The following is a 9293-nucleotide window of genomic DNA, read 5'->3' on the forward strand; positions in this document are numbered from 1 at the left end:
CTATGCATAGAATAAATAAAATAAATTCAGAAAACAAAGACCCGGGTACTGACGTAGAGTTGGACGCATTTTACGTAAAAGCCACAGATGTAAATGCTCCCGAACAAAGACACAATTAGGTGTACATGTTGTCTGATGTATCTCAAGATGCGTGCAGGTCTGCAATGGTCTAATATACGCCAGGTTTTTCTTATAGTGTATGCTTGAAGTGTTAGTAATAAAATGTTTAGAATATTGCAGTACCCTAAAATCCACAATGGTGGTCTCCGTGTGGTAATTTGTGAAGTATATCTTTAAGATAAGGGGCCTGATTCATTAAGGAAAGTAAAGCAAAAAAAAGAGTAACTTTAGAGCTTGGCAAAACCATGTTACATTGGAGGGGGAGCTAAATTCAAAATGTGGGGACAGATTTATAGTTGGGGTAAGGCATTCCCTAGATCGACTTTTAATGTCAGTGTAAAATTAAAGCTATCAAGTATTTGTGTGCTACATGAAAAAATAGCCAGTATTTTCCTTATGTGCTTACCTGTCTGTCTGTATTACCCAATATTGTTTTATTAATGTTTGTTCCAAATTGTAAAGTGCTATGGAATTTGCTGGCACTATATAAATAAATGTTGTTGATGTTGATGATAATTAACTCATTTGCACCCCTTGCCCTGTAACATTGTTTGGTCCAGGAGAAAACTTTTTGCTTACTTTCCTTAATGAACCAGGACCAATGCATTTTTCTTATTGTGTGTGCTTGCGGTGTTACTAATTATATTCAAGCAATCATATAGTAATTAATTAAAATCACCTCACCAGCTGTCATTTCATGTCTGAGTGCAATGGAATTCTGCTTCTTGGCACAATGGTTGTAAGGCTTAAATGTAAGAAATGTGAACAGTCGTAAATATAGCCATGAATTAATGAATTAAGCACAATCAATTGGAGAAGGTAATCCGCAATCAGCAGGCAGCCAATGAAAAGCTTCTTGCAAATGCTGCTGATTATCATCGTCGGTGCATATTTTGCACTAGGGGTCGGGCACCCACAAGAGAGATACCGTCTGACAGGCATATATGGGTCTGTGTCCAAGTTGCATTTACAAGGATACTATTACTGGTGATAAAAAGAAGAAGAAGAAGGAAGAAGAAGGAAGAAGAAGAAGAAAGAAGAAGGAAGAAGAAGGAAGAAAGGAGGAGGAAGGAGGAAGGAGAAGAAGAAGAAGGAGAAGAAGGAGAAGAAGAAGAAGAAGAAGAAGAATACACCCTAGTTGTGCACACCTCTTTCCTCCCCAGTTTGCTTCTAAATTTAAGGAGTCACCAGTGTAAGATGCGACCGACAAATGGAAGCAAAAATCATTTTGGAATATGCGGTCCGGAAATTCATATTTTACACAAGAAAAAGACGCATACAGACAATTCTAAATGAGGACCGTAGTTGGACCCAAGCTTTAGAAATGGATTTATAGTCTAAGGAAGCAGCCAAAGCCTGGAATTAATTAAGTCCTCTTGCATGGGGGAGTCATACAGTGATGAAGAAAACAATTGATTCATACATGTCTGATATATGTGGGAAATTCTCTAATATGTCTAACTGAGAGATAAAAAGTGGACATTTCCTACTCTAGTTTAAATGTACTGGTCATGTTAGTATTATTCCTTTAGTTTTTTTTAAATCCCTGAACATGAGGTGGAAGAAATATTTTTTGTTTTACCTATTTATGTCAAAAGCCAGCAAAATAAATGCATATTTTTCTTAAATTGACCTCCTTTTGCCCAATTAATTTATTCAGGCCAATTTACATTGAAAATAACTCCTTTTCAAAGTTTCTCTGGAGGGCAGACAAGTAGGGCTGTTTGTCACACACACACACAGACTCAACAAAACTGCAGAATCAGATTCCAACTGTCATTTTGTAGAATGTACTAAATAACCCTAATCTGATTGGTTGCTATAAGCAACATGTCTACTTTTTCAAACCCGAAGTTTAGTAAATATACCCCTTAACATGTGACGGCAGAGGGTTAGCAGGAGGGAGAGGATTTTAGAATGCACAGAGCAGATTGAGCTCACAGGGTTGTTCCAAATCCTAATCTGCACACTACATCATGCGCCATGGATGGTGGCTCCCATGTTAGTCACATGACACTGTGCCCTGCAGAATTATAAATAAATAATAGCAGCCTGAAGAAACAAAGCAATACTGGTAATTACCAGGATTCTACTTATAGCCTGCCACAGTGATTTATGTAAAAATAAAAACACACTTCATTATTTCATGGGATTCCTGCTTAAAAAGAGATGGCATATTGTGGCACATGTAAAAATCAAAAAAGGAGAATGTGGTGGAGGCTACGATAATGCCTTTCTGTATGCAGAAAGGGTTTCCCCACTAGTGCTTATCTAGGTGCTGGCCTTCATTACACTGTTGAGGAGTGTCTCTGCCTTCCAAGGCTGAGATGGGAATACACACATTGGCAAAAAATTAAAAAACATCACTTCAAAGTCTATCACTGTTGGACAGCTTCCTTCATTTCAGCTCCATTTTTATCCTAAATATATTGTGTGTCACTTTGTACATTTTTATGTTTTTAATATATAGGCATTTGTGCATAAAAATGATCTGTCTTACATAAATGCACCTAGTTGGTGCAAAGTTCTATCTATACCCCCACTGAAGACATGTAAAAAGCATAATGGTTTTTTGTAAGTTATAAAAGGATCTACATCCACTGACTGGGAACACCATCATCAATGTGCAATACCCACAACATGAGCTAATTTAAACATCTCTTTTCGCAACACAAAGTCACGTTTTGGCATGTGAGCTCAGATTAATGTAATGTCCTGCACCTTGCCTGTATTCAGTAAGGAAAGCTCAGGTTCTTCCAGCTCCCCTGAGCTTCTAGAAGGAGCATAATGTTGCCTCCCTGCAGTCTCTTCCATATTGACTTGTTAAGTCATTCACTTGCAATGCAAATAGGTGCAATGGTGCAAAAATAGGTGCAAAAGGTTCTCAAACAACGTCTAGCTGCATCATGTGACATTTTTAAATGACCCACACTTTGTGGCTTATTAAAAGTGTGTGTGTGTGCCTGTGTGTGTGTAGCATGTTTCCTAACATTTACAGGATGTTTTTTGTTTCAAAGAGACACCCATGTTAATGAATTGTATCTTATTTTGAAAAAAAGGTAACACCTGAATGGATGATTACAATGCAGTGGCGCACGCAGGGGGGGTTTCTGAGTCTCTAGAAACCCCCCCCCCCCTCTGCGCTAACTAAGTGGCCACTGTCCTATACAGTAGCCGCAGCCCTGTCAAAGAAGCGTCCGCGGCGGTGCTGTATTGTATACAGCACCGCCGCAGACGCTTCTTAGACAGCGCCGCGGCTGCTGTATAGGACAGCGCTGGCGAAACGGAGCTGCTGCGCATGCGCAGCAGCTCTCTCCTTGTTTTGTTTTTTTTGGGTCGACAATCCTCCGTGCGCCGCTGCAATGGTTCATCCAATCAAGTACTACCTTTCTGTGTATCTGAAGAATTATTAATTAGGTACAGATGGGTGCTAGGAGGGTTCAGCAAACGGTTATGATTCCTATGTAGGTGGACACCACCCATCTATGTCTAAATGGGAAGGAGGGTGGTTTTGTCAAAATCTGTCCAGGGTGCGCATCAACTTCAAAGTATACCTCTCACCATGAAACAAAATGTTCTTATGTGCACAGAGAAATGCAGAGAGTAACTATATGTTGTGTGTGCCATTTGTTGAAATTCTCAGTTTATCAGTGTACTTTTATTATTATTTTATATGATGTGTAAAGATGTCAATGTGGTTTTATGAGGGAATGATAGGTCCAGTTTTTTGCTACCATGAGTGAAATTATTTGTCAGTATGCCAAGCAGCACTGGTGATTTATCACCTAGTATGCATTGTGTTAGTATACCTAGTGGCAACTCAGTCCAGATTAAAAGGATTATTGAAAAACACCAAACCATTATTCAGTCAAACACAACATACCGGAAATGATTTAATGAACACTCTTCTCCAGCAACAGAGGTTGTAACCTAGTAGACAGACTCAATAAGTGTGATATTATGAAACCTTAAACAAAACCTTCTTTCTCCAAACATGTAGTCACCTTTGCCAGGGTTGCCTTCACAGTAATGTAATATTAAGAGGTGTTAATGTTATGCAAACTTTGATAGCAACTATATGTGATTAAATAGTTACTTACTTTTACATGTTACAAAGCTATGTGATGAACCATTTTACATTATTCATACATTATGGCAGTTATGGAACTTATATCTATAAGAAACTTTGAGTATTTTTAATGCTAACAATCATAAGAGTGGGTACAGTAATTATATGTGACTGACTTCATGTGCTACATTTGAGTGCTAGATAAAAAGCAAAATCTTGCATTCTGTCCTTGCATTGACAGAGGGTTAGAACTGTACCTTGAAGTTTCCCTGCATCATAGCTCATACAAAGTTGGAAGCATTTTTGCCTGAATATAAGCAAGAAAAGGTGCACACATATAAAAAAATTGCATTTACGGGAATAAGTTCAGTCACATGTGCATCTCAAAAACTGTACATCACTAGCATTCGCTCCAGGTGTACACCAGGTGCAATAAGTGTGCATACTTACCTGATCGCTTCTCTGCCTTTTGGCTAAGATCAAGGACAAGGAAAGCCCCATCAGGATCCCTCCGAGAACAACCAACCAGGAACCCTGGAAGAGTCTCAGGCATGATGGCTGAGACATTTAGCAGGAAAATAGTCCTTGAACAGGGCTTCTTGAAGGCTGAAACTCTCAGCATCCAGAGCTACATCAAGGGTATTTTCACTTTTGCCTCAATAGAGATCTGCAAGAGATAATGGGAGGTGTTGAAGTCAGCAAGACCAGAATCCCCATTTGCTTGCTTTGTGGGTAACTGTCCCATTCAGAGTGAGGAAAGATGGGTGATGATCTCCATGAGGAATCCTCATACACCTGGTTACTTTCATGAGTCGCTTCTGCACCATAGTAAAAGACCCCTCCAAGATCCTGGATGATAATGGCTTCTGCACAGGCAAATGGTCTATCACTGTCAGGTTGAGGAAACAAGACAAAGCTACATATGGTCTCCAGCATCTGCTACAGAGCATTAACCTGGATGGTTCTGCAGGACTTCATTATGCCGATCAGCCAAGGAACTGTAGGAACTGTGGGGAAGCTGAAAACATGTGGAGAAGCTGCAAAGTCTCAGCTTGCAGGAATTGCAGAGTGGGAGGTCACAAGACTAAAGACTGCCCAAGTAAGACATCCTGCAACCTTTGTGACCTGGCCAGCAACATCTACAGGGACTACCACAAGGATGGGCAAAAACCTAAGCTGCAGCAGCTGGAAAGTGGACCTGCTTCTGTCCTGCATCCCAAACCAGTCTAGAGGAAGCAGCAGAAAACTCAACTGCAGCTAGAAGTGGGTAAGAACCCCCCTGAAGTAGCACTAACCATCTCCAAAGCTACTGCAGCACCCTCCCTTTCCCTGGAAATTTTTCCCCCTCTTGTGCCCCATGCAGGTAAGGAAAATACAGAAGAGGAAGAGGAAAAAAAGTAAAAAAAAACTCAACAGCCCAGCTGTCGGCTCTGAATCAACCAAGAAGCTAGTGGTTGAGCTCACCAAGAACTCAATTTCGCAGGAGGGGGCCCTGGCAGAGATAGTAAATGACCTCCCGACAGTGTGGGATTTTCAGACAGAGTAATTGGAGGTGGAAGAATTCCTGCAGCTGGCAAAACATCTGCCGTTTTGACCACATAAACGAGAAAGGTCTGCTTCCATCTCAACATGGAGACACGGGCAGACCCAGCTGACAAGGTTGGCAGCTAATGTACTTTATGGGATAACTATCTCTTTTTACCAAACTAATGGTTAATTTCCCTTATTACCATTAATGTGAGGAGTATTAAGGATAAGTTTAGTTGTCAATCTGTGTTTACTTTTCTTGACAGCCAAAACTGTGATGTTTACATGCTGAATGAATGTTCTTTGCCTTTCGTGTGAAACCTCTTCACACTAGATTCCGTTCATTTCATCACAGACTACTACAGAAACCTCTGATGATGATGATGATGATGATGATGATGCTCCCCTAAGACTACTGACATAGTAGTAACTGATTCATTCCTGTCTGGTATCACTAACACTGTTGAGTCTGCAGGTAAAGAAGCCAGGAACGTCCTCCCTGGCGCTGGAGGAACTGCTCTCTACCCCTAGATCCTTTAGGCTGGGTAGAGCCGGGTCTCCCAGTGGAGCTCTATGTAGCACTGTGGGACCTCATTGGTTTGGACCTGCTAGAGCTGTATGAGAAGACGGTGCTGGAGGGCAGAATGCCTCCTACTCTGAAGGAGTGTATGATTTCAATACTGTACAAACACAAGGGGGAGTGGTGTGACCTTAAAAATTGGAGGCCCATCTCTCTCCTGAATGCAGACTACAAGATCCTTGCCAAGGTACTAGTCAACAGGCTAATGGATGTCATTGGGAAGATAGTACATCTAAATCAGACTGGTCGCAGGATTACAGATAGCATTGCGTTGCTGAGGGACATGGTCCATTACATCAAAGATCGCCATACACATGTGGCCCTTGTCAGTCTTGGTCAGAAGGTCTTTGATCGTGTTTCTCATGAGTTTATGTGTAGGGCTTTGCGCAGATTTGGTTTGGGAAAAATGTTTTGTTCATATGTTAACCTGATGTACCTTGACATTTACAGCTCAGTGTTGGTGAACGGCAGGAAGACTGACTCTTTTCCTGTTATTCCTGGGGTCAGACAAGGCTGCCCTCTTTCACCTTGTCACACGCCGGTCCCATAGTTAGGTGCCGGCGCTGTGACTTTCCCTTTAAGAACCATGAGTCTGCTTGCTTCTGCCTCAGAGACATTACTTTCACAGGTGTTCCTGGCTACTGTGATCTGGACCTCCTCCCGAACCTCATTGGTCCTGGAGCACTTTATTAACCTCCCATGGTTATGGGCTCATTGCCTGTTCTTCGTGTTACTCTGGTTGCATTTGGATCTGGCTGTGTACCTTTTCCTTCCGTGTGTCCGTTACCTGCTCGCTGGACTAAACTCCTTACCGCTGTTCACCTGCAAGCTGCAAACTCATTACCGCTGTTCACCTGCAAGCTACAAACTCCTCACCGCTGTTCACCTGCAAGTTGTAACTCCTTACCGCTGTTCACCTGCAAGCCGGAACTCCTCTCCGCTATTCATCTGCACGCTGAACGAGTATCGTGAGTTCTTGCTAAACCTGTGCCTTATCTATTGGTTTACCTTTACATCTGGCTGGCTAAGATCGCTGCATCTCGCTGTTAGGGCTACTATCAAGTTACCTGTCACCTGTAGTTCCACGTCTGACACGGGTTATCCTTACTCTGCTGTTACCTGTTTACTGGACTGTTATTGTGAACTACTTGTTGTGCCGGTGGCTAGTACTTGGGCTCAAGTTACGTGTCTCTGTTCAGTTGCTTCATACTACAGCGAACTTACCATTGCAGTTACAACGAATCCTGCTACCTGTAGTTCCACGCATGGTTCAGATACTACTCACGTCTCTGCTACTTCTAGGCAACATTCTACTGCACGTGTCAGTGTTCATCCAAGTCCTTGGGTGATGTTTAACGCATGCTGTTCTACTTAATAAGAATCACTGTGATTCCAGTACCACCTGCTATGTTGAGTCATCTCTACTCTCTGATCAGCTAGTTCTATATACTACTCTGTTTGGACTGTAAGCTGTACCAGTGATTCACATTCATCTGCTGTGTGGTTCTCTATTGGATCCTACTGTTCTTGTTTATCATCACTGCGTTGAACTGTATATCATCTCATCTCATGCTGTTGGCAAGGGTTACCGACTATGAAGTAGCATATGTGATTTGTGTCTGCATTACAATGAATTGCCGTGTATCCATCTCTGCCAATATATATATCTAATTCCTTCCATTCCTGTTGTACCAACATTCAATACACTATGTTACAGAACTACTACTTTCTCCTGTGTTATTATTGATGCTTGTAAACCGTGAAATTGTCCTGAGAATATCATTGTGTTCTGCCTCCACCATCCTCTATAGTAGAGACGAGGGATCTGCAAAAAACCCTCAGAGCCGTGACACACCTCTTGTTTTTGTTTGTTTTAAAGAGCTCTTCATGAGGTGCATCAGAGAGAATCCAGCGATAAGAGGCATCACCTCACTAGGTCCAGATAGACATGTGCTCACTCTACATAGATGACATCACTGTCTTTTGTGCTGACCAGTGTTCAGTGACAGTATTCATCCAGACCTGCGAGAACTTCAGCAGAGCTTAAGGAGCAAAAGTCAACTGCTGGAAGTCAGAGGCGATGCTCTTCGGGCAGTGCCATCTGTCATCCCCTGCTGCATTCCCCTTCACAATCAATTCACACTTCATCAAGATTCTGGGTTTTTTGGTTTGATGGAGAGTAGATGGCCGTGAAATGTTGGGAAGAAAGACTGGCGACAGTTTTACACTGTGACTGCGGTCAGCATATTACACCACATGAAAAGGTTGGAAATTTTAATCATAATAAACACTTATTTTACTGTCTTTTCAGATATAAGGTATTACTGTGCCTACATATATCTAAGATGGTTCTGCTGGCTCGGCATTTGAGGGATGACACCATCATCATTGCATCGGGCACGACAATTGAAGAAAAGCAGGATAGAGAACAGGAGAGGATGGGCAGAGGAAATGGAACTAGAAAGTGAATTGGGAAAAAAAGGAGAAATAACCAGAAAATTTGCGCATTGTGTGTCTGTGGGGTTGAGGTCTTTGGGTTAGAGAGCTAGTGAGAGGAATGGAAAGGAGAAAGAAGCAGAGAGAGGGAGATAGGAGAGGACACCAGAGAGAGCAAGAGAGAATAAATAAACAAAGAGAAGGACAGAGAAGAAAGAACCACAGAAAGGGGCAGAAGAGAGAGAACCAGAGGAAAGGGAACTGTAGAGGGTAGCAGAGTATCTGACTCCTTGAGACCTCTGCCAGCATTTGTTCAAATGGATTAAGTATCAAGAGTCTCTTTAGAATCAGTTGTTGCAATGTCTGCAGGGTTTGTCTACATATTTAGATTCATTACAAAATACACTAACCACTCTGCTTCCAGCAGCTTCTTTTTCTTCCCTAACTCCTGCATGTCAAGCTCCAGCATCATCAGTGGGATCCTCTCAACTAGGGATTCCAACACCAGCCAAATTCGATTGTGATTCTGAGTTGTGTTGTGGTTTCTTAAATTAATGCGCT

General features: G+C 41.9%; 1 pseudogene; it reads left to right on the forward strand.

Moving 5' to 3' along the window:
- LOC142150801 (uncharacterized) overlaps positions 1-5419 on the forward strand; it is a 712033-nt pseudogene extending 706614 nt beyond the window's left edge.
- Positions 5420-9293: the final 3874 nt, after the last annotated feature.

This window comes from Mixophyes fleayi, chromosome 4 (genome assembly GCF_038048845.1).
Source record: "Mixophyes fleayi isolate aMixFle1 chromosome 4, aMixFle1.hap1, whole genome shotgun sequence".
Classification (NCBI taxonomy): Eukaryota; Metazoa; Chordata; class Amphibia; order Anura; family Limnodynastidae; genus Mixophyes; species Mixophyes fleayi.